Source organism: Nyctereutes procyonoides, unplaced genomic scaffold, assembly GCF_905146905.1.
Source record: "Nyctereutes procyonoides isolate TBG_1078 unplaced genomic scaffold, NYPRO_anot_genome, whole genome shotgun sequence".
NCBI lineage: Eukaryota > Metazoa > Chordata > Mammalia > Carnivora > Canidae > Nyctereutes > Nyctereutes procyonoides.
Genome location: NW_026575046.1, coordinates 22,345,236 through 22,373,043, shown reverse-complemented (window position 1 = coordinate 22,373,043; position 27,808 = coordinate 22,345,236).

Here is a 27,808-nt window from a genome sequence, read left to right as displayed (position 1 = left end):
CACCAACTGTGGGCTCAGACCTCCTCCATTCAGTTCCTGAATTTAGGAAAACTGCTTAACTTCTATAATCTCAGCTGCTACCTCTGAAAAATGGAGATAACAATAGTACCTATGTCATAAAATTCTGAAAATTAAAATGATTCATTATGGAGTGCTATTTAATATTCAGGGCTTTTTTTTTTTTCAATGTTTTAGTGTTGAAAGCTATGAGTAATGTTTGAAAGATCGGAACAAGCAATTAGATAATGTTGACTTAAGCTAGAAAGGAACAAATAGTTAATTTAATACTGCCCGGATTAAGTTTGTCAGTGTTGAGTCCAGGGGAATACCATGGACAGATGGTTTTTCTACAGAGGAGTTTCTCTATATGTATTATAGAAACTCATGATTGAAAGGAAGCTCATAGGCCATTCAGGCCACCCGCCTAAGTAATGCTCAAATAACCTCCTACAGGGGTCAACAAGCCTATGCTTGGATATCTCAAGAGATATCACCCTATTTTACCTATATTTAACAGTAATAACAAAACTAAGTGAGAAAGAAAATTTTCCTTCACATAAAACCCAATTGGCTTATACAAGAATTTATTCTATTTTCTCAGGCATTGACCATATGAAAAATAAAAGATTAATGGGTTGATTGATTAAACATAACATCAGATATTTCAAGTTTATTAGGCATGAAATAATTAACAAATCTTAAGTGGGCAATAACTATATATTCCAAATAAGGTTTGTAGTCACCAGGTATTTTGTTCACTATGGGAAAGATAATGTTTCAGAAATTATTTTTATCCCATAACTTCTCACGGTTTTCAGTATTATGAATCTTCTTTGATTTTCCTTTCATAAGAATATGTGCCTTATGAGGCACGCCTGGGTGGCTCAGTGGTTGAGCGCCTGCCTTTGGCTTTGGGCGTGATCCTGGAGGCCTGGGATCAAGTCCCACATCAGGCTCCCTGTGAGGAGCCTGCTTCTCCCTCTGCTTATGTCTCTGCCTCTTTCTCTGTGTCTCTCATGAATAAATAAATGAAATCTTTATTTTTTTAAAATGAAATCTTAAAAAAAAAAAACGAATCTATGCCTTATGAGAGAAAAGTGTCTGTTTGTTCACAGAGATACTCCCCTGAACCTAGAATAATACTTGACATAATTAGTCCTCAAATATTATTTGAAAACATGAATAAAAAGTGAACAAATTGACAAAGGTGGTAGAAGGATAACTCATGAAAGTCACTTTAAACTTACCAGATTTAACAAATCAAAAAGGAACTTTTTAGGGTAATGAAAATAAATCATTTTTTATCTAAATTTCAACTTATTTGGCAACTCTACATTTAGAAAACAAAAAAGAAAAAACTTCATGCAGAAGTACATGAAATCATCAATATTTACCTAGAAAAAGGAAGAAAAAAATTCTCTTCCAAGACTATATTGATAGATATAAAGAAACAACAAAATACATGTTTAAAAAACAAAATCAAACTTAAAAAGAATAAAAAAGGATAAAGGCAAAGCTTCTTTAGAAACAAAGTTTGGTTTTTAAAAACCTTGCTAGACTCCAAGAGATCAGTTGTGATCTATCCTATCATTTGTGTATGTGGGTGTGTTTTGGGATAAACCCTAAAACAGCTTTTAAGTATTTCCTATACTTTGTCCTCTACTCGAAGGTCATTATGAGAGAGTTGTTGCTAGGTTGCAAGCATGGCCTTACACTGAGAACTAGGTACCTGACAACTTTCTAAATATTAAGTAAAATTCTCATCTTTTAGGCTGAGGACACTTACTGAATCTTCCAGGCTCAATTTAGCAATCAACAAAAGTGAGCAAATATTTTTTTGTTAAATTACAAGTCTCTCTAATAATATCACAAATTCCAAGATTATTAAGACCCATATCTGAATTGCCTATCTTTTGTATATCTGGAGGTTACCTTGGATCCTGGTATAAATATGTACTCAATTGTTTATTGGATGAATCAAATTTTAGGACAAAAAAAAACATAAATCAGAGTGTCATCTAACTTTTCTAGCTGACTTCTCATCAGTATGTTTTTCTGTTCCGTCACACCTTAATACTAATAATGATAAAATGACACTTCTGATGCCTCAGTTTATCTGTAAAATGAAAATAATAATGCACCTATCCCACAGGGTTGTTATAAAAATTAAATGAAAAAATAAATAAATAAATAAATAAATAAATAAATAAATAAATATTAAATGAGTTAATATATGAAAAGTATTTGGGACAGTGCCTAGCACATAGTAAATGCTAGCTAACCAGCTAGCTAGCTATCATTAGCTGAAGCAGCCTTACTTATCACTGGGCCTTTTTCTAGCGAGAATTTGAGAGTCTGGAGTTCTACTGTCCTTATGGTTACTCCTCTGGCTAGAAGTCTGGTCTCTGGCTGGATGGACTCCTCTTTGGCATCTTAAAAGAAACATCATCCCTTCTGGAAGAATCTATCCCAAAAAGTTTCCTTTAAGGCAATGTCTCTCCTCCATGTTTGACTGTTCATCCTTCCTTACCAACCTGCTTCTTTAAAGTCCTTTCTTGAATGTTGATTACCATGGTTTTAACTGTGCTGCCTGGTCCCCCCATTTTTCCTTTTATCCTAAAAGCCTATTCTGATGTCATTGTCTCAGCTGCTTTTAATCAGGCTACATCGATTGAAAATAGAGAATGATTGTACAAACTGTCTTTTAGAGTCCTGATCTGTTTGACACAGAATGGCATGTTTTATACTATGTTGACTATGTAACAGTTATATTAGAACTGCCTATTATCAGTTGCTTGAATAGACCCAAATTAACAGACCCAGATTAAAAGTTTACTTTATGTTACAGCTTGAAACATCTAGTATACTAAATTAGTTAATGTTCTTTCTGTATACACAATGTCTCTCAAGTTCTCTTGGACCAGCATTGTATTAATAAATATAATTGACATAAAACTCTGCTTAGCAACATTAATCTGTGGTTGTTATATGAAGTTGCTAAAATCTTCTCCCACTATTGTCAAAACTGTCCTCCCTAATCACCTTGTATAATGGTTAAAGATGTAAGACTTTTCTATCGGGCTTTCTTGCTATAGAAACACAACTTCCAGATGAGATCATATTCCAAATTTACCAAAAACCAATGTTTGAGTCCCTCCTTGCTGGCTCCTGGAATCCAGGGATGGTGATATAACCCTTAATTGGCCAACTTCACTTAATTCACTTACCCTTTAATTTGTTTCCCATAGAATTATCCTTGCATTGTATATGCAAACATATGTAAGTAAATAATAAGTATTTTCAAAGCTAATACATTTTAATTTTTACAAAAATATGTAACTGCATCTCTTACCACAGTGGCTCTCAACCTTGCCCGGGCAGGATTTTCTGAATCCTTCCTAGAAAGTGAATGGAAATTTTTATAGGTAGAAATATATTTTTATATAAGCTTTACTCTGATATTCAGCCATGAGATTCTTCCCATTTCATACTAATTGAAAAATAATTTAACAAACTAGTAATATTATTGTCTTACTACTCACTGAAAATAATAATCAAGATAATAAGAATAAAGAATAAAGCTAAAAATCTAAATGACAAAAAGGCACATATCAGCCATATTCCTTTTTATATTAGCACATCATCTTACAAGAACAACTTGTTCTTGGAAAGTCTTGGTCTCTGGTGAGAAATGGTAGAGTGGTAATGGAAAATTGCCCGTGGTATTCTTCAAAATATTCTCTACATGAATAACATTAGAGTTCTCTGCTCTTCAAATGCCTTTTTCTTTCTTTCCGTTTTTTTTTTTTTTTGGTGTGTATCCTACTTGATGTTGATGAAAGGGGGCAACCAATGTACAGCCACATTATGTAAATGAAATTCTTTTAGCTAATTATTAGTAATAATTTGCAACGTGATGAAAGGATGTATAAATTTGAATTTTAATACATTTTTATTTATACACTTTTAAAATAATTTGCAGCTTAAAGGAAAATAGAATATATAACTGCATTTTAGAATCTTTTTCTTAATCCCAAACATATTGCATACATTTTAAATAATGCTAGACAGAACATATCATATCCTGATGCTTCAATCATCCATTTTAATCTTAATAAAAATTCAGAGAATTTGCAAATTAATATTCAACATGATTAAACAAATATATTCCCAAGTTGTTTTAGAGCCAAACCTTCAGAAATATCTTAGTAGGGGAAAATATCCTTTCTTGGAAAGCTTATACTCCCAGTTTAAGTAACTGTGACTTGGTCTCTGAATCATATAATGTACATTAATATCTATGTACCATAATGAGAAGTTAGAGTGGAATGTGGTCTGCTGATTCCTAATATCTATTCAAATATAAGTTATTAACTCAGTTATTCAGGGGCCTATTCTAGTTTATGAATTATTTATTTTCTTTGTTTTGAAAATGTTATTATAGCTGTTAGGGCCAAAACAATATTAAAGCTCCAGAACTTGATGATAATGCTCATGAGATATTTAAGCATGCAAAGGAGGCACTGATTACAAAAGTAAATAACCTGTAATTTAATGAAGAGCCTAAACAAAATGCTTCAGAATTTCAAAGACTCATTCTATATGGATTATTGAACAATAGCATAAAATGAACTCTTCAAGAATCTCCATGTGGTTTTAGTTTGAAATGAAATATAACAGATATGATTTTTATAAACATTAGATCTAGAAGGGTTTGATATCAAGAACTATAACCATAAATTTTATTTGATGCCATTAGCAAACCAAACCAAAGTTCTGGCCATTGCTTAGCTTGGCTGCCCTATACCCATTAAAATCTAGAATGATTTAAGTTTTTCCAAAGAATAATGTTTGGCCCTTCCCATGGATTAAAATACAGCATAAGCAACAGGTATAATAGGATTTAATCCACTATGCATTAGATAATTTTGAACTTGGTGTCAAAATATAAAAATTTGAAAAACTCTTCTGATATCAAAATAATGATCAAACCACTAACTGTAGTCACCACTAACTATAATTAAGATACAATTTGTTTCTTTATAGGTATAAGGCAGTGCTATCGGTAAATGTTATTAATAAAAGGCACAACGCAACTCAGGAAATTCTATATGCCTAAAACTTCTGTGAACAATATTCAGCTAAAAGTCACCACTAATAAAGCTCTTTTGAATGTTGGAAAGTTTTCAGATAAATGGCAACTAATGGTTAAACTATGAAGCTGTGAGATTTGTTAACTACCAGATTTTATATCTTTATAAAGATTAAATATATATATATATCTTTATACACATTAAATATTAAAGAGGGATTTAAAACCACACATTCCTAACAAAAATATATTTCCTATTAGACCAGAATTGACATACCCTTTATTGCCATACAATTCTATCATGCTTAACTTATCTAATACGTAAACTAATAGCCAACACAATCCTGTTTTTGGATGTTCAACACCTCCAATCATCATCAGAAAACCAAGATTGTTGTGGTACTAATTTGGTATGCTAAAGTTACTTTTAAATTATCAGGTAATTCTTTATACTTCAGTAAATTTCAACTGAGATATTTATTTGTGAGTGCTATAAAGCCAATCTCTTAGAAAGCATTCTTCACTGAAAAATAAGTATAATGACAATAGATTGTTCATGAGCTGGGAGGAAAAAATGCAAAAATAGGACATTACCAGTCATCTCTAACAAACTTTAAGGCTGGACCAACTTAAGACTAGAAAACATCTGTGATGATTGTTCAGTGCAGTCTGAACTACTCATAATGGGCTTGATTTTTATAAATCCTTATTCTAGCAATCTTTTTTTTTTTAGGTTCGTTGACTTAAATAAGAGATGATTTTACCTCCTTTATAGTTCTATTATCTCAGCAAAAGTACATAAGGAATCGATATTATTTTAAAAACTAGCTTCTTCAATAAAATGTCAATGACATCATTGCCCAAATGAATTACCAAAGTCTTCTGAAAACTGTTACTAGAACATTAAAAAAACAAGCAAACAAAACAAAACATTGTAACTGTAAAGCAAAAGGGTGCTTTCAAATTTCAGAAACAGTGAACATAGACATATTTTGAGGGGGGAATTATAGATCCTTATGATAACTTAGAGAAATCAAAAATTAAGAAAGTCATAAATTGATAAGACGCTTAAGTTTTAAGAAGAATATACTATCATATGTTTCAAGATACCTAAACCACCACAGTATCATCTGTCTGCTCTTCTAATTCTAGAAGGGAAGAAACCTATTTTAATCATTCAGATTGTTCCTGAAGTCCTTGACTTTTAGAATGATCAGAATCAATGTTTTCCTAAGTGCTGCCCTGCCTAGATTTGGACATGTTCTTCATGAGCTGCTGCTGAAAAATGCACTTCCCAATCTTCTTGCCCTTATTCTCAATCCTCTCACTTACAGTCTCAGTGTATATTTGATGATAATATTTTATGATCTAGAATTCAGGGACTGAGAATCCAAAAGCCATTAGAGACATGGAAGGTAATGTTAACTTATAAAGCATCCAGGTATAAAGTAACAGAAAGCAGCAGGAGACCAATGGTGAACTGCAAAATAGATACCTACCCCAGAACACTCAAATTTGAATTATGTTCTAAAAAATACAGAACTAGCCCAGTAAGACAGGATAACAGCCTGGCTTCAGTGCAACAGCTGCCATGTCACAACCTTTACTCTAGATCAGTGGTTCTGAAGAATGGCTGAATGTTAGAGTCGCTGCATAAGGAAAAACAAAACAGAACTATACATGCCCAGGCTCCTATTACAGAATTTGGGTCAGTTGGTCTGGGGTGGGGCTCAGAATACAGTATCTTTTTACAAGTTCCCTAGATGATACATAGGTCCACCAAAGTTGAGAACCTCTAGTATAAAAGATTTTAGATCTAATAAATAGATTTTATTGTATTACATGAAAAATATTTATATTTTTGCTGATATGTTAGTTCCTACAGATCAGGAAGAGGCTAGTGATTTATAAATTTACAATAAAATCAATTAACTATTTTTCAAGTGCTAGTGAAAGGCTCTCCTACACCATCTTCATTCACACACTAACTTGTTAGACAGCTGAGATTAGAAATACAAACAGCTGTTGCAGAATAACCTTTGTAGCAATGTGTATTAGTCAAGGTTCTCCAGGGAAGTAGAATAAATAGGATGTATGTGTGCATAAATTTGTATTCGTAAAATATATGTATTATACATATTTTATGTATTTGGGGGGATTTTTAAATTACTAATTATAGATTTAAAGCTATGAAATGTGCATTTCTTGGCAAGTTATACAAGTGATTTCTTATTCACATATCCAATAAAAGCTTAAGGAAACAAGGCAAAAGTACAGAGGACAAGAAAAATATGGCCACAGCCTCAAAACAAAAAGACTTAGTAACAGGAAAAAGTCTTCACAGTCAGTGTCCATCAATATTTTAAAATTATCCAAATAGTACAAATGCTCAATTCAAATTGATGTCATGCACTAAACTATTAATGTTTGTCCCTTGAAGCTGCAAACTAGAAAAGTTGCTCACCTATGGAGAAGGAAGAGGGAGAAGGAAGGAAAGAGAGGGAAAGAGAGAAAAAGGAGAAAGGATTTTAAGGAATTATTTTACAAGACTGTAGAGACTAGTAAGTCTAAAATCTGCAAGGTAGACCAGCAGGCTGGAGACCCATGGAAAAGTTGTGGCTCTAGTTTGAAGACAAACTGGAAACAGAATTTCCGTTTCACCAGGGACCTCTGCCTTATTTTTCTTAAGGCTTTAACTGATTGGATAAAGTTCACCCACAGTACGCAGGATGATCCACTTTACTCAAATTCTACTCATTTAAATGTTAATTTCATCTAAAAAAGAATACCTTCACAGTAACATTTAGAATAGTATTTGACCAAATATCTAGGTACCATGACTGTTAGGTTGGCATATAAAATTAGCCATTACGCTTTATTAACTACAACACAAGAGAAGGATGAAGCCACTTGTTTTTTATAAAACAGACTTGCATTCTCTTACTCGCAAATTCAACTTCTTGGTTACTTATGTATTCTTACTGGTCAAAGTAAAGAACTTAAAAAGAAAAAAAAAAACACAAGGTTTCCTTTATTTATAGACCAATGCCCCTTTCTTTATATTTTGCTTCCTTTAGGAGATGTTGTATTAAGAGAATCCTCTCAATCCAAGGTATCTGTTATTAAAGAACTTACTTTTTTTCTTTTCCTCTTCATTTTTCCATTTACTAAATTAACATTCACCTTAAAATGATGAACTTACTTTCTCAAAGGGGCTCAGAAATTCAAAACAACTTAAAGAACTATAGTACTAGAAGGTATAAGATTTGGAAGTTTGTTTGTACAAATGTGGCAGTTTAAAAAAAATAGTTACAATTTTTTTGAAACTCTTCCTATCCAAAGGTAAAATCTATGTCCTCTTTCCTTGAATCTGGGAAACCTTGTGACTGCTTGAGAAAACAGAGTAATGCTATGTAACTTCTAAGACTAGGTCATAAAAGGCCTTGCAACTTTTGCCATGTTTTCTTGGGATGATCACCCTGGGAGAGGCCAGCCTTCATACAAGAGATCTATTGTGCTCTTCTGAAATTGTCATGCTAGAGACAAAGGCATTAATCCAGACAATCCCAACTGAGGCCAACAGTTCCAGCTATCACTGCCACAGCCAAATAAGTGAATGAAGTCATCTTAGACTCTATGGACCATTCTATTGGCTGGACTTTATTAAGTGACTTTATTTGATACCATACGGAGCAAAAGAGCTGAGTTCTGCCTGAATTCCTCACTCACAGAATCCACATGATAAAACAGCAATTGTTTTAAGCTACTTAGTTTTGTGACAGTTACACAAATATATTGGGAACAGCTAGTAATTGAGATAAAGGACTACAATTAAGAGTTGAGACATTTATCTTTTCTCTTAAGTTAAATGTAAGAGCAAACTTAAATGGAGCTGTTTAATACACACTATAGGTTTTCAAAAAGCTAAATATTATTTGGATAAGTCAGCACCGGGGTGAGGATAACATCAATTTGTTCTGCTGGCTACTTGCATCTGTTTTGCTAAAAGAGAGGCACTTCAGAAATTCATGTTAAAGGCCAGTTGATCTTCTGTCCATCTAACTTATTCCCAATCATCCCATATCCACCCAGTTATGCAAGAAATTCAGAGTAACCCTAGGCCTCCCCCCTCTCTTCTATCAGCACAGTAAAACCTGTTGTATCTGCCTCTAAAATATTCTTTCAACCCATTAACTTCTCTGCATCTCTGCCATCATCCCCCAGGCCACCATAATTTCTTGTTTGGTTTATGGCCATAGCCTTCTAACTGGTAACTTCACTTCCTCTCAGTTCTTTTTCACTGCTATATTTAAAACTCTCATTTTATTTTCATTATCTTTAGAATAAAATTCAATATCCTAAACTTACAATGAATAAATAAGCCATCGATACCTAATGTACAGCATAACTAATAGAGATAATATTGTATTATAATCATCAAACTAGCTAAGAGACTAGAACTTATTATTCCCCAAACTAAAAAGGTTAATTATGTAACGTCATAGGGGCACTAATTATCACTTCAGTGGGAATCACATTATAATATGGAAATATATCAAATTAATATGTCGCATTCCTTGAATTTACACAATGTTATATGTCAGATATAATCAATAACCCACACGTACACTCAAGAAATAAAAAAAATCTCAATATCTTCATTATGACCCATAAGGTGTGGTTTGATTTGCTCCTGTCGACATTGGGAACCTTATATCAAGCAGCACCACTGTTTATATGCCACGTTCCAGCCATGCCAGCCTTTTCCAAGCTCCTTGAACTTCCCAAACTTTTTCCTGCCAATGTATTTGTGCTTGTTCTTCCCTTTGACTACAACACTCTTACCATGTATGATTTCTCACTTTTACATTCCCTGATCTTCTCTATTAAAAGGCCCTTTTTATTTCTCTCATAATACTAATTTCAACATTTATGATCTCACTTATTAATTTTTATGCTATTTTCCCTACTGGCAAATAAGCACCAGGCAGAGCCAGAGATCTTATTTGTGTTAATCATCCATGTTATCACCTGTGCCTAGTACTGTGCCATAGGGAGAAAAGATGCTCAGTGAATATTTCTGAATACCTGAGTGATTGAATGAGTACTTCAAGCACTTGACACTTTACTCCAACTGTAAGTAATAGAGTAACTTGAATGCCTAGAATTAACTACAAGTATAGATTCTATTACAGAGTTCTGATCTACTTAACTAGAGCATTTTCAATAAATGTTTTCAGTTATCAACACAGCTCTCATACATCTTTTGATTCACACATTTGCTGAATGTCTGTTTTGTGCCCATTGTATTATGCTATCCTATAGGATATATCCTATAGGATATATATGCCTCACCAATCTGTGGCACATCTTAGATCACATTAATATTACTACTCAAATATTGTTATTTCCAGCTTTCCATCTGCTCATTCAGGAACTCGAATGCCTTGACCCTTTTCCCCACTTCAGCAAAGAGGGTTTTCTATGCACTGGAACATCAGCTAAACCGTGGATCCCTACTCTGCTACTCTAAGCTCTACCTTTAACAATCACTGCTGGTCTGGTTATCTCATACCAGCTTCTGAACCCATTAAAGTGCTTATCCTTACCTTTTCATCTGCAACATTAACGCTCTCAGCCCTAGTAGTACTGCAATATGTCAATAACGTTTGCAATGTTCCATCCCACTATATTAGAAGAGGAGAGGGTTCCATAGATGGATGGGTTGGGCATCTGTACCAATAAGAGTAGGTTCACAATTATACCAAGTAGATTCAAAACTATAAAAACTCAAAACAACAAAGGTGCATTTCTTGATCATGTGATTGTACTAGGTGGGAGAACAGGTTGATGGGGCAGTTCATCAAGGTTCTATCATCTTTTGCAAGTGGCTTCCAAGGTTCCTTGGGGGAGCTTTCTGTTATAGGTAGAAAGAAGAGGAAAGGAGCATGGAGGAACACCATGTAGGATTTTTATAAGCCAGTCCTGAAAGTAGCACTATCACTTCCTATCATACTCCATGGGCTAGAACTCAATCATGGTAATAATACATAATGACAAGAATAGCTGGGAAATGTGGTATCAACATGGGAAATCACTTTCCAGTAATAATTCAGAAACTTTTCAAGGGTAGTAGGCTATGCCTGCCACAGCCTAGTGTTTTAGAATATAGTAGACAGTTTTTCATTCTTCACAAAGAACACTTCATGTCCCCAGGATCTGCATATGCTTCTGGATAGATTGGAATTGGTTTCAGGATTGGGCACCACACCATCCTCAGACCTACCATTTCATTAGGATCTTTAACCTTTAATTCATGTGGCTAAACCTAAGAATGCCTGCAATGGCTCAAGGTCCTCCTTGTACCTTGGCTTTTGGAGCCCTCTATTAAGCCATAAGTTATATTTGTGGGATTGATATTTTGGACAAAATATAGTTTTCCACTTCCAAGAAACTCATCAACACTCAAAAGAAAATCACTAGGAGCAAATATACACTTTCTGATAATCATGTTCTTTAAAACCATCTACAGGTCATATCTCATACCTCAAACCCAACCCTTCCAGGATCTTTGTCAGGAATTTGAGATAAGCCTAAATATTGGTAGGAATTTATATAGGAATAGGGACTAAAGAAAGAATTCTAAATGAAATGTAAAATTTGAGCAAAGACTGGTAAGAATTTATTCATTCACTCATTCATTCGGAGACCTAGACATATGAAGTTTCTGCCATCTTGCACAAGTGGATTCCAAAGTTCCCATTTATAAGGCAGAAATAATATTCTTTTTTTTTCAGAAATAATATTCTTTACATGGACTATAAACTACCTTATGGTAGGTGCTATTTTTTAGTCTTTTCATAATTTTCATAGAATTTACTACAAAACCTATCTCACTAAAAATTTAAAAATATAGCTCAGAGTTAAAAAATAATACCTGGAGGCTTTACACTATGATTTCATTGATGGTCCTGTCTTAAGATTAGAAAATTTGGACAAATGCAAATAGATTATAGACATTTTCAAGACAATTTTAGGGAACAAACAACCAAAACTAAGGCTGAAAATAAGGATAATATATTTTATAACCAGAGGCAAGAATCCACGTTCATGAAGCTCAGTCTTCAGAACACTGGTTAAACAAAGACATTTGGGAAAATCAGTAAGTGGTAGCTCTCCAATCCTCTTCTCTAAAGGAAAGCCTGCACAGGCCTGGCCTAGCTGGCTGGAATTTGAGGGGCCACCTCAGAAGGTAGCAAAACTCTTGCCTGCATCTGTGGTACATGGTGCCAGAATCCAAATACCACTTGTGTTCCAAGAAGAGATGCCAAGGGTCAATTTGTAGAAATGTGTCCAAATGTGTCGTCAAACCAAAGAAGCCTGAGAGTCAAAGTCAAGACAGCCAAGAATCCAGGCAAAGCTATACCCAGAAAGAATGGGTCAGAATTGGAAACTGAGAGATAATGACCAGGATCTACTAATTTGGGCCATCCCTCTTCTAGGTAGGGTATAAAGTGGGACACATCAGTATATTTAAATAGGACAGAGCAAACAGTAAGCTGGCTTTTAAAATTAAAAATTTTAAACTGGCTTTTAAAAATTAGGATAAAAACTAATTCTACCAGAGAAGACCTCCAGGAATGTGAAATAAATGGTAAGAAATGGGCAGCCCCAGTGGCCCAGCAGTTTAGTGCCACCTTTGGCTCAGGGCATGATCCTGGGGACCCCGGATCGAGTCCTGCGGCAGGCTCCCTGCATGCAGCCTGCTTCTCCCTCTCCCTCTGTCTGTGTCTCTATTTTTCTCATGAGTAAATAAATAAAATCTTAAAAAAAAAGTGGTAACAAATGTAACTTGATTTGAAAAAAGTCCATAGATCTTGGATTTTCCTAAACATAATCTTTATTGACCCAATTTTCAAAGAGACTTTTGAAATTTAACCACTAAAGTCATTGGTGTAGAATAATCAATTACTAAGAGTAGACTTACATAAAATCTGGGAACCCTAGCAAAGCACTAAGTCACATATCCTCTTTTGAAACAGTTTAATTAGTTGTCACTTAACAAAGCAGAGACCTAAAGAGTAAAGTTTTGATTATGACAGGGAGAGAATTTAAGAGCAGTATTTTTTTGAGTGTAACTTTCCTAGATTGGATTTCCCTGAAATAGACTCAGCTACAAGAATTCATGTTCAAGTGATTTATGAAGAAAGGGCTCTCAGGAAAAGCCAGTAAGGAGTGGGAAAAGGAGGGCACCAGGGAGGGGGAAAGCCAAACAAGAATGCAATTTCAGTAAAGTCCCCTGCCCCTGCAGGATAGGGACAATTGATTCCACCAGCGATCTCTGAAGTGTAGGCTGTACCTCAGAGTTATCTTGTTCCAGAGCAAGAGAACTGCCTTTCACATCCCTGTGTTGTGCCAGACCAGAATTTGGAAGGAGTCACCGTGAGCAGACATCAACATGAGGTACTTCTAGGTCCCTTCACAGGCAAGCAAAGGCAGTCTTCTTTTGGACAGTCACAGGTATAGGCTGTTGGAAGCCAAAGTGCTAGGGTTGGAAATCCGTGAAGGAGTAAAAGGTATTTGGGGGGAATCCGGGCAGAAGATTGATAATTGTGGTGGTGTTACACATGATTTTAATTTATATATGTCAACTTTATTCCATTAGCAATATTTTTTCACGATAACATGATTAAATATCCATTTCTAAGAAAAAGTAGTGTTTCTTATAACATCTGAAACAACACAATGATTTAAAAAGGGGAGAAAAATTGTATTCCTTCAAGTAACCAGTGTTAAAATTGTTATTTGTTTATTCTTAACATTTTTATCCATGTTTACGTAAACATATGGACATATAAGGTTTTTATTAAAAATAATAACAGCATATTCAATACTTTCTCCTTGCTATTTAAAAATATTACACAACCATCCTTTCAGATAAATACACAAACATGTACAATTCATTTTCAAAGAAGAGAAAATAATCGATATGGATAACCCAAAATGTATTAAATTATTTCCCTCTGAATGATGAACTTTAAAAATGATTCTTTTTCTATGACATTGTAAATAATATTAAACTAAAAACTTGTATATTTATGTCCTTATATGCCAGTGTTTTATTTCTATAGGATAGATACTAAATACTAAAATTTCTGGGTCAAAAGAGTATGTAGGGGTCTGGTTTTAAAAGGTAAAGAGAAACTTAGTTGAGGACCTTGCTTCCTATTTCACTGAGAAAGTAGAAGCAATCAGAGGAGAATCGTCACAAACTGCCTCAAACACATTCCCTGTTGGTCAGGATCTGCATCATATCCCATGTCTTCCTTCCCATCATAAACGATCCATCCATTCCCCTTTCTAAATCCAATGTCTCTACCCATATACTACCTCATTCCCTCCTCCTTGCCTACTCAAGGACATTGTTATTCTAGCAATGTTCCCCTCTTTCTTTCTCCCACATTAACTCAATTTGTCCATTTACTTTTATTATATATTTAGGATAGAACCACATCTCACCACCTTTAATGTCACAACCTTTGGTCTAAGCTATCATTCTTTCCTGGATCATGGCCCTACCTGCCAAAATGGCCTGTTTTGTTTTTTTTTGTTTGTTTGTTTCAAGATTTTATTTATTTATTTATTTATTTATTTATTTATTTATTTATTTATTTATTTATGAGACACAGAAAGAGAGAGAGGCAAAGACATAGGCATAGGGAGAAGCAGGCCCCCATGGGGATCCTGATGCAGGACTTGATCCCAGGACCCTGGATCATGACCTGAGCTGAAGGCAGATGCTCAACTACTGAGCCACCCAGGAGCCCGGCCTCTCTATTTCTACTTTTGTTCCTTATAATCTATTCTCAAAACAGTAGTCAGAATCATTCTTAAGACAGATCAGATATCCAGAGTGAAGGTTTTTCTAGCAACCCTATTAGAAATTTTGGGTTTCAACCAAAATGTCCTCTAATCACCTCTAATGGCCCAATTCTATATTGTTCCCTGCTTTATTTCTTTTATAGCATTTACCACATACAAATAAAATCTATAATTTACATATTCTAGATTACTTTAATACCTTATAAGTTAATATAAATCATATTCAATTCTCATTACATTTTTCTCTTTATATTTTTCAAGATTATGAAAAATGTGTAAAAAGTAGAAGAGATTTTTGCAACAGACATCTACTACTCATCACCTACATTTGACCAGTAATTTTTTACTGTACTTACGGTATCATGTTTCCTTTTCTTTCTTCATTCCGTCTAGCCACACAGCCATCTTATTTTTGATACATTTCATAGAAAATTGCAGAAATCAGGTTTAATTTTTATCTCACTGATGCCTGATGATGCTGAACACTTTTTCATGTGCTTATTGTCCTTTCATATATCTTGTTTTATAAAATGTCTATTTAAATACTTTACCCACTTTTAACTGAGTTGTTATTTGCTTATTCAATTACAGGATTTCCTTCTATATCCTAGATACCACTTCTTTGTCAGATGTATGCTTTGTGTATATTTTCTCCCCATCTGTGGTTTGCCTATTCATTTCCTTAATTGTATATTTTGACAAACATAAGTTTTAAATTTTGATAAAGTGTAATTTATCAATTTGTATAGTTACTGCTTTCTGTAACCTTAGAAACTTTTGCTTATACACACACGATGAGAAAATTCTCCTATGTTTCTTTTCCCTGAAAGTTTGAAGATTTAAGCTTTTGCATTTTGGTTAATAATTCATCTTGAATTAATTTTTGTGTGTAATGAGGTAGGAGTTAAGCTACTTATTTTTATTAATTGGTACACTTTATTTTTAGAGCGATTTGACATTCACGACAAAACTGAGCATAAAGTATAGAGAGCTCCTGTCAGTCAGAATATTGTTCATTACCAGTTACCAATCTCAGGGGAAGACTACAAATATTTCTGTCCACTGAATCTTAGTGTCAGAGTCACCAAGGAAAACACAACACAGTCAAGCACTGGGATGGAATAAACTTTACTTACATAGAGAAGAGACAGAATAAGATCAACTCCAATATTGGGTGTGGCACATGGCCAACAAGTCTCTCCCCACAGCCAACGCAGGACGATTTGCATACTTACATCCTTCTCTAGCTATGGTAAAAGGACTCTCTTGAGGAATTTGAAATACTTGTAGCTGGAGGAATGCCTGAGGGCCAGTGACTTCCATGCTGAAGCAGAACAAAGGAATCCTCACTGCTCCTGAAACAGGAGAAGATATTCCAGACAAGGTGGTAAATCCTGTACAGGCCATGTGGTTCTTTATCTGTTGGTAAGTTAACATTGCTAGCCCAAGGCTCATTGTTTTACAGAAGCGTAGGGATCAAAAGATTGAATACGTGAGACTGCATTGCTCAATAGTTCCCATATACAGCCTGTCTCCACACATGCATAAACTACCCCCACTATCAACATCCTGCACCAGAGAAGTATTTTTGTCATAATTGACTCATTATTATCAGCCATAGTTCATTGTTTACATTAGGATTCACTCTCAGGGCTGTACATTCTACAGGGTCTAACAAATGTATGATGACATGTTTCTGTTACAGTATTGCACAGTAGTTTCACTATCACAAAAATCCTCTGTGCTCTATTCAACACTCCTTCCCATTCAAGACTGGTGACCACTATTTATTTTTACTGTCGCCATAGGATTGCCTTTTCTAGCATGTCATATAGTTGGAATCCTACATTACATATGAATCCATTTTGAATTGGCATCATTCAATTGGTAAAATACATTTAAGTTTTCTCCATGTCTTTTATGGGTATGGGTTGATATAGCTCATCTCTTTTTAATACTGAGTAATATTCCATTTTCTGGATGTACTAATTTATTCACCCTCTCACTAGTGAAGTGTGTCTTGGTTGCCCCACAGTATTGGCAGTTATGAATAAAGCTGCTATAAACGTCTGTGTGCAGGTTTTTGTGTGAACATAGTTTTTAAATTCATTTGAGTAAATACCAGAAATATGATTGCTGGATCATATGGTAAGCATGTGTTTAGTTTCGTAAGAAACTGCCTGTCTTCTGAAGTGGCTATACTATTTTGCACTTCCACCAGCAATGAATGAGAGTTCCTGTTGTTCCACATCCTAGACAGTATTTGGTGCTATCAGTATCTTGGATTTTGGCCATTCTAATAGGTGTGTAGAGGAATCTTTTTCATGGTTTTAATTTGGATTTCTCTTGTAACATGATGTTGACCAACTCTTCATATACTTACTTGCCCTCTGTGTATCTTCTTTAGTGAGGTGTCAAAGTCACTTGCCCATTTTTAAATTCGATTATTCATTTTCCTATTGTTGAGTTTTAAAAGTTCTTTGTATATTTTGGATAACAGTTCTTAATCAGACGTGACTTTTGAAAATATTTTCTCATAGTTTGTACTTCCCACCTTTTCTCTTGAGACTGTCTTTGCAGAGCTCAAGTATGTAATTTTCATGAAACTCAGCTTATCTTTCTTTCTTACATGGATCATGCCTTTGGGGTTGTTTCTAAAGTCATTACCATATACAAAGTCATCTAAGTATTCTCCAGTGTTGTCTTCTAGGAGTTTTACAGTTTCATGTTTTGTATTTAGGTCTATGATCCATTTTGAGTAAATTTTTGTGACAGTGTACATTCTGTGTCGGGATTAATATTTTGCATGTAGATGTCCAGTTGCTCCAGGGCCATTTGTTGAAAAGACTATCTCCATGTATTTTCTTTGCTCCTTTGTCGAAGATCAGTTGACAGTGTTTATGTGGGTCTAGCTTTGGGCTCTCTATTTGGTTCCATTGATCTATTTGTGTATCTTTTATCAATACCACATGTCTTGATTACTGGTAGCTTTGTTTGTAAATCTTGAAATCAGGTAGTGTCAGTCCTCCAACTGTTCTTCTCTTTCATTACTGTATTGGCTATTCTAGGACTTTTGCCTCTTTATAGAAACTTTAGAACAAGCTTAATATCCACAAAATAATTGAGATTTTAATTGGCATTGCAGGGAATCTACAGATCAGCTAATATCATAACAATATTTAGCCTTCTTATCCATGAACATGGATTATTTCTCCATTTATTAAGTTCTTTGATTTTATTTATCAGAATTTTGTAGATTACCTCATACAGGTCTTGTGCTTAGTTTATTAGTTTTATAGCTAAATATTTCATTTGGGGCATGCTAATGTAAATGTGGTTTTTTGTTGTTTATTCTTTTAAAGATTTTATTTATTTATTTATTTTTTATTTATTTATTTATTTATTTATTTATTTATTTATTTATTTATTTATTAAGAAAGAGAGAGATAGAAAGTAGAACTGGGGGGCAGAGGCAGAGGGAGAGGGAGAAGCAGACTCCTTGCTTAGCATGGGCTTGATTCCAGGACGCTGAGATCATGACCTGAGCCGAAGGCAGACACTTAACTGACTGAGCCACCCAGGTGCTTCTGTAAATGTGTTTTTAATTTCAATTTCCTCTTGTTTATTACTGGCATATTGAATAGTTAACTTGTGTATATTAATTTTGTATCCTGCAATCTTATGCTTACGCTCTATGAGGTATTTTTTGTTGTTTTTAAATTTTTTCTACCTAGACCATCATGTTATCTGCTAAGAGGTTTAATTCTTTCTTCCTATTCTGTATACATTTTCTTTTCCTATATTATTGTGTTACTTAGGACTGATAGTACGATGTTGAAAAGCAGTGGGTAAGAGACATCTTTGCCTTGTTCCTGGTCCTAATGGGAACATTTTGAGTTTCTCATAAGTATGATGTTAACTAAAAGTGTTTTTGTAGATGTTCTTTGTCAAATTTTAGAAGTTTCCTTTCTGTTCCTAGTTTGCTAAGACTTTTTACCATGAAAGGATGTTGGAGTTTGTAAAATGCTTTTTCTACATCTATCTTTATGACCATATGATTTTTCTTTTATAGCCTGTTGATGTGATGGATTATATGAATTGATTTCTGAAAGTTCAACTAGCCTCGCATATTGGAGATAAATTTCACTTGCTCATGGTATATAATTGTTTTTATATATTGCTGGATTTGATTTGCTAATATTTTGTTAAATGCATTTGTACCAATGTTCACGGCAAATATTCTTTTCTTGTGATGTCTTTGCCTAGTTTGGTATTAAGGTATGCTGGCCTCATAAAATGTCTTAAGGAATATCCCCTCTACTTCTAGCCTTTGAAACAGATTGTAGAGAATATGTATAATTTATTGTTTTGATGTTTGGTAGAATTCACCAGTGAATCCATTTGGGCCTACTGCCTTTTGTTTTGGGAGGTTATTAATTATTGACTCAACTTATTTAATAGATATAGGCCTATTCAAATTGTCTGTTTATTCCAGTGCGGGTTCTGGCAGATTGTCTTTCAAGAAATTGATCCATTTCATCTAGGTTACCAAATTTAGGGGCAGAGAGTTATAAATAGTATTCTTTTATTATCTCTTTATCATACGTCAGATCTGTAGTAATGACTCCTCTTTTTTTTTCCTCTTTTATTTCTGATAAAATAATTCAGTACTTTGTGTTTGCTCTCATTTTTTTGTTAGTGTGGCTAGCGGCTTATCACTTTCATTGATCTTATCAGAGAACTAGCTCTGGTTTTATTCATTTTATCTATTGATTTTCCATTTTCAATTTCATTGATTTTTGCAGTATATTTATTATTTTCCTTCTTTAAATTTAATCTGATTTTTTTTAGCTTCTAGAGTGGAAACTTAGATCTTAGATTAATTTAAAATTTTTCTTCTTTTCTAATATATGCATTCATGCTATAAATTTCCCTCTAAGCACTGTTTCCACTATATCCCACGAATTTTGATAAGTTGTATTTTCAATTAATTCAAAATATTTTTAAATTTCTCTTGATATTTCTTTTTTGAACCATGTTTTATGTAGAAGTGTGTTGTTTAATCTCCAAGTATTTCGGGATTTTTACACATATTTTTTACAGCTATCTTATTTGTTGATATTTTCTAGTTTAATTTCACTTTAGCCTAAAAGCACACATTTCATGATTTCTACTCTTTTAAATTTGTTAAAATGTGTTTTATTACCCAGAATGTGATTTATTTTGGTGAATGTTCCATATAAGCTTGAGACGAGTATTTAGTCTGCTAGTGTTGCATGAAATAGCTATAAAAAAAATAGATCTCGATTATATCTAGTCAAATGATAGTGCTGTTGAGTTCACCTATGTCCTTACTGATTTGTCTAATGGACCTGCCATTTCTGATAGAGTGTTTTTAAAATCTTCCAAATATAATAGTGGATTCATCTATTTCTCCTTATAGTTCTTTCAGTTTTTCCCTTAAGTAGTTTGATGTTCTATTATTAGGTGCATATACATTCAGGATTATTATATCTTCTTGGAGTACTGACCCTTTTATCATTATGTAATGGCTCTCTTTATCCCTGATAACTTTCCTTGCTCTGAAGTCTGCTCTGTCAAAAATTAATATAGTTATTCCAGCTTTCTTTTGGTTAGTGTTACCATGGTAGAATTTCCTCTATTAATTTACTTTTAGTCTATATGTATTTTTATGTTTAAAGTGGGTGTCTTGGGATCCCTGGGGGCTCAGCAGTTTAGCGCCTGCCTTTGGCCCAGGGCGTGATCCTGGAGACCCAGGATGGAGTTCCATGTCAGGCTCCCTGCATGGAGCCTGCTTCTCCCTCTGCCTCTCTCTCTCTCTCTGTGTGTCTCTCATGAATAAATAAATAAAATCTTTAAAAAAATTAAAAACAAATAAAGTGGGTGTCTTAGACAACGTATTGTTCGGGTAATAGTTCTTAGGCAGCCAATAGTGTCTGCTACATAAACCTCTGCATTGCAAAATACCAGAGAGATTTTACACATAGACTAACACAGGAACAACAGGCCCCAGAATAGTGCAATGTGATACTGTCAAAATTAATTACTGGTAATTTTGTGAAAATAGTATTGGGGAATTTATAAAGTAAAAATTGATTTATTTTCATCCAATTGCATAGCCACTTAAATGAGAGTGAGATTAGTGTTGGTAAAGAATTCAAGGAATGAGCACTCTAAGCATAGACACACAATGAAAAGGGAGAACATTCTAGCTGGGGAAGTATATGGAATGATATATAATTATATTGAGAAAATATATGGATAAAGTGACATCATTAGATTAAGATTTTCTAAAAAGTCTCTGGTAAGTTTTCACATGCACACAAAAGTAGAGAAAGCATATTAAAAATAAGAAATGCCTGATAATAATAAAAGCAATCTTCTCTGTTTAAAGAAGTACCCTAGAGGAGACATGACCAAAACAGTCAGAGATGAAGTCTAGTAAGTTCAAGAGTAAGACTGATATTAAAAATTAAGCCATCTTTCCACACAGATGAAAGGGAAGGCCAAGGATTATTTCCTTGAGATAAATTCCTAGAAATCACCTGATGAAAGATTATATCATTGTTTGCTCATTCATGCAGTTTTTGACAATTTCTTTTCAAAATTTCCAACTGAACCAGAACTTTCAACTGCTGATTATTCCAGTGTCTTTGGGGACTCTAAAATATTAAAAATATAAATAATCAAACACAGCAGTCTCATCAGGGATGCCTATGGTTACTCTTGAGTTTTTTTTTTTATTATTGATTTATTTGAGACAGAGAGCACAAGCAGGGGGAATGGGGTGGAAGGGGCAGAAGGAGAAGCAGACTCCCCACTGAGCAGAGAGCCCAACATGGGGCTCGATCCCAGGACCCTGAGATCATGATCAGAGCCAAGGTCAGATGCCTAACCAACTGAACCACCCAGGCACCCCTATTCTTGATTTCTTATCTTTAATCAAGTAACAACAGGGACTTGACTTCTAACCCCTTCCCATCCGAATGGGAAAGACTGGAATTTTGCTAGTCTTTTTACATAATTTACATAAAAGCACCTGGATTTTTGCCAGTCTTTTTACATAATTTACATAAAAATCTAAATAGAGGGATCCCTGGGTGGCACAGCGGTTTGGCGCCTGCCTTTGGCCCAGGGCGCGATCCTGGGGACCCTGGATCGAATCCCACGTCGGGCTCCCGGTGCATGGAACCTGTTTCACCCTCTGCCTGTGTCTCTGCCTCTCTCTCTCACTGTGTGCCTATCATAAATAAATAAAAATTTAAAAGACTACATATTTAAAAAAAAATCTAAATAGATTAAAAAAAAAACTAAAGTTCCCTTTAATCTGTATTTGTATTTACTCACCAGATCTCTCACTCTATTACTCTTTCTTAAAAAAAATATTTTATATTGTTTTTGCTGCCAAAGATAGATACGAGGATAATGGGCAAGTAGGGGTGCACAGCTTCTAAAGGTTCTGTCACTAATTATCTGGATAGTGTTGGGCAAGTAATTTTTCCTTCATGGACCATAGCTGCCTCATGTGCAACTATAGGACAAAATGAAAAGACAGCTTGGTATTAGATGGGCATTTCTGTTCCATTATTCCATGATTCTAGAAAATAACTTGAGTGACAAGAGCCTACTTTCAATGTTAAGTATCATCCATTTTTCTATTGCCATAGTGTAGTACTGGTAAAATAACAATTTTCATTATACTGGGTCTCATATGTTAGAGAATTTTAAAGCCAAAGTTATTCATCCCTTTGCCTAAATATTAGTCCTAGGCCTCACAATTCTTTGTATCAGATTCAGAAATATAATCTAGACGTCCTAACCTCCAGGTTTCATGCACTTCCCTCTTTTTTCTCCTGAAAATGTAATAATTACACACTATGTGAGCCTGACAATTATGCTGAATTGTCCTTTCCTCCCCATGTGAACACTGTGGATGATACTATCAGTGGACATAATTAAAACATTTGTCATTCCACATCTTAATTGTATCTGGACAGACTCAGCATCCAACAGTATGGAAGTCTCGAAAGTAAAAGCTGAGAAATTGTATATTTTCCTATAAGGAACAGCTCCAGGAAATACACCTTTGTCGGAAAATTAACCCAGAATAACATTCAGCAGCACATAGCATACACACCTGCTGAGGAAAACATTGGTTTGAGGTTCTAAATATTGCTCAATTTAAAACATATTACCTTCCCTTTCTATAAATTTTAAGGCCTTTTTAAATGAAAAAATATTTAAAAATCTACTGGTTAAAGATTACCTCCCTCTCAAATAAAAACATGTTACTTTTTATTAGCTTTAATAGTATTCACACAGTAGTGCTGAAATAAAAATTATAAGAAAATAGTGATGATTTATGTAAGGGGCCTTAAAATGGTGTCTCTTTTACAAAATGTGCAGCAGGGGGGGCAACCGCTCGCATATGTCATGTTCCTATCTAATCTTCCAGCCCTTCCACAGGAACCTCACGCTCTTAGAATTGAGGACAGTGCCTCAGCCACTTCACTCCACCAAAGTCAAAAGTTTCCAAGCCCTTGCTCTCAGTCATACAGCTGCTTTGATGAAAGACAGGGATCCAGATGAAGCTCCTCCATATCTGCATGCCACCCTCCCTTCACTGGGCCCCTCTAAGGAACAGACTCTATGACAAAATATCTCACCTTAACCCTTCTCAACTGTAATTTATGTCCAGTTTCTGCTCTTTCCTGGTGGGAATTAAGGGATACATAGCTTTCTCTTTATCCTCTACATAAGGAGACATATAATGCCAACCACAAATTTCCAATTTTCCCTAATAGTCACTTAGTAGGATGTCTTTGAAGAATTTACTTGGTAATAAAGACAAGTGATGTAGGAAGAAAAAATAAAAGATTCCCTCCAAATGACAGAAGCAAATATTTTTAAGACAAAAAAAAAAATTATGTAAATTCAACTGGCTCCCAAAACTTTACACAATTAATTTCTTCCTAAAACATTTGTCTGCTGTCATGTGGATACAGCCTTGTGTATTTTTCAGTAGGCCTAAAAGGGTAATGTTTATCAATAAAATGTTCCTAAGTACCAAAACTAATTATACTTTATATTGCTAAATCTGGAAGTTGCTTTATTTAAAAAAAAATCTGAGGTTTCTATCTTTACCAAATATGTGGCTTCCTTGCTGTCTGTATTTCATTTCCCTTGCTTATTTACCAAGAGATAAACTAGTCACATTTTCCCCCTGGCTTTGCTTAGTTATAATTTTTTTAACCTCACGGACAATTTTATTTTGGACTTTGAGAATGGGCTATCCTGTCCTTAGGTTTACTCTGTTTGTTCTAATTTAAATGTTATTCAATTTAAAAATGCATTAGCAGAAATTCAACTCACAAATTCAAAATACAAAAGACAGAGTTGAAAACAGCAGCAGAGTTTGTTACCCGAATTCTAACTCTTAAACCAATAGGGATTTTTTTTTTTCCGTCACAATGCCCTTTGTTCTCTAAAAACTGATTTGGCATCATCCCCCAGGTCTTTTGTGCTCAGATTGAGATCTGCCATTAAGAATCCTCACCTAAGGAAGTTCCAAATGCTCACTGGGAATGTCCTCAAGTAGCTCAAAAGGGTTTGTTCTCCACTCATTATATAGGACCTGTGTGCAGCCATCCAGCCTTAGCTTTCTATGCAAAATAACCAAATCGTTTTATCTTTGCACAAAGCTAGCTCAGGAGTCAAGTCTCTGCCCCAAGTGAAATAAGAGGAACAGTAACTTGACACATAGAGCACAGGCCCCAAGTTAGGGGAAACAGCTCTCTTTACTGTTACTGTGGTCGTATCAATAGTAAAAGGCAGTTGTGCAGAAAAAGTGTTTGCAGTTAGGAAAGGAGTAAAGAAGCAGAGGACATGCTTTTGAGCATGTATTCAGAACCCAGAACTTTCTGGAAGAATAAAATCAGGCACCTGAAAGAGAAAAACAACAAAAACATCAATGTAAAGAACCATTGTCTTTATTCCTTAGATCCTTCTAACACAGATATTCCCAAAATGTGACACTGACATTTCTCAAGTGCAAAGTACTCCACTGGGTACCCAGCACTTTTGTATTCACAGGATAGTGTCTGAAGATGAATCCTGGCTCTGCCATTTGAGCAGGTTACTTCCCCTTCCTGAACTTCGACATATATGTCTAAGGTCAATACTCCTCTCTGTTTCCCTTGCTTATTTGTCACTGACAACTCACATGTCTACTATTACAGCACTGAAGTTTCTTTGACAAATCAAATATTAAAAGTTGCCTTTAATTACAATGGCCTACTTTCCCTATATTACTAAGCAATTATTTTTCTGGGGTTATTTCTGTCAACCTAGAAGCTGGCCTCTAAAACAGATAGAACCCAGCACCAATTCATATAAATAACTTTAATCTGTTATAAGTAAATTCTGAACTAGAGCAAACGCTGTTTATATATTTGGAGAAAGCTAGTCAAAAGTTACAAATTTCCTGTTATAAATAGGCACTAGGGATATAATGAACAACATGATGACTAAAGTTAATGCTGCTATATGATAATATAGGAAAGTTGTTATGAGAACAGATTCTAAGAGTTCTCTCACCAGGAGAAATTTATTTTTTCTTTTCTCTTTTTGTATCTATATGAGATGATGGATGTTAACTAAATTTATTGTGGTGAGCATTCCACCGTATATGTAAGTCAAATCATCATATTGCATACTTTAAACTTACACAGTGATGCATGTTAATTATTTTTCAATAAAACTGGAAAAAAGAAAAGAATGAAAATGGACCACTTTAGCTCTTGATCATCTTCCTAATTCATGCTTTGGAATTAAAAATATTTTTCAGTCAATTCCAAATAATCTGACAGGCCTTGTTTTTCCAAATTCAGGTGTCTAACAAGAGGTATTTGAAGATGTGTGTGTATTTGTGTGTGTGTGTGTGTGTGTGTGTGTGTGTGTGTGTTTAATAAATGGGAAAGATCACTTTCACAGTTACATTTCTAATTGCAGAAAATACAAAATTAAACCACTTCTCATAAACACCTCCCTATATTTAACCACAGCAAATATAGGTAAAATCATAAAAACACTGGCTACATAAATAAATCCAGAAAACATTGCTATCTAGTGCTATTAAGTAGAAAGAATATACCCTCATCCACCCAGAAATGAGCATGACTTTGGTTAAAGGCAAACTGTATTTCTTTTTTTTTTTTTTTTAAATGGTGGTGAAAATTTTTTTTTTTTTACATTTATTTATGATAGTCACAGAGAGAGAGAGAGGCAGAGACACAGGCAGAGGGAGAAGCAGGCTCCATGCACCGGGAGCCCGACATGGGATTCGATCCAGGGTCTCCCGGATGGCGCCCTGGGCCAAAGGCAGGCGCCAAACCGCTGCGCCACCCAGGGATCCCGCAAAACTGTATTTCTTTCTCACAAGTTAGCCAAAAAAATTTTTCCAAGTCCTATCTCCTTCTGTCCATAAAACATAAATATATCAAACCAAAATATCCAAAATCACACTGACAACTGAAAGAAGAATGTGAAAGCCAGAATGGTATAGACAAGGAGGAGCCATTATAGATGCTGGAGCAGAAAATTAATTTTAAAATCACTATTTTTAGGGCTATTATTCTGAGGGCAGTCTCTTCATCCCTAGCTAGGATTCAAGCAACTTATCCAAATGCTTTCCTAATTTAGGGATAGTCTCGTATGTTCTCAACCACAAGGACATGCTCTTTTGAAGGCACAAGTTGGAATAAACTCTGAGAATTTTCCAAACAACATGTTAAGTGCCCTAGAGACTATGAAATGTTCTCCCTCCCTGTCCCACAGCTTCAGCAGGGGCCACTGTTGTTCTTGCAAGCGTATTACATCTTCTAAGTATGTGAAGCTTTCCTGCAATTTGCTAGTTTAGTGAAGGCACAGTAACTCATCACTACTAGCCCTGTTATCCTGGGCAGCTTGCTTCCTCTTCCCAGGCCACTGCCTCCTGCTTCTCCTTCTGTTCCTCTTGTTCCTATTGCTCCTCCTGTCCTCCTGCTCCTCCTCCTGTTCCTCCTATTCCTCTGGCTCTTGTTCCTGCTCTTTATCCTCCTCTTTCCCCCCACTACCCCTAGCCTGTGAAGTAAGGGCAGCAGGACTAAGGAAGTTAAAGTCTTTTCCAAGTATAGAAGTTCACTATTTTATCACCATTCATGCTGAAAAGGGGACAGGATAAAAGACAAAGGTTTGATCTGCACTCCATAAATTCTGGGTAATATTGATTTCTGTAAGGAGTTATTTGTCTGTGAAATTCATGGAATTGTCTGGACGGTGACCAATCCACAAATTATCTGCATATATAGTTTGTCCTGGGAATCTTTGTACTGTACCCAGATTTTATGCCTAACTAACAATTCATGGTTAGTTCATATCTCCAGTTTTAAAGAATTATCTTTAGATCAAAGTTAATTAAGCAGGCTAAAAAATAATACTATTTATCTCCCTCCTTCCTTTCTAACTAAAGAATAAGTAAAGCACAATGTAACAAATTCATTCACAAAAAAATTAATGATTTTAAAGATTAGGAAACATTTAATTTTTTCATAGTAATTTAAAAAGAAGGTAATTTTAATATAGAGCTTTTACTACAGCTTTCTACAAGTGCATGTTATTTATAAACAAATTTCTACTTTACTGAATTCATTTTCGAAAGCTATTTGTGTGAAAATATCTTATTGAACACTTAGCAATCAAAATGTCTTATTTATTCTTTGGTTTGGGACCTCAAAGTCATTCCCTATAATCAATCAATAATAATCAAAATAATCA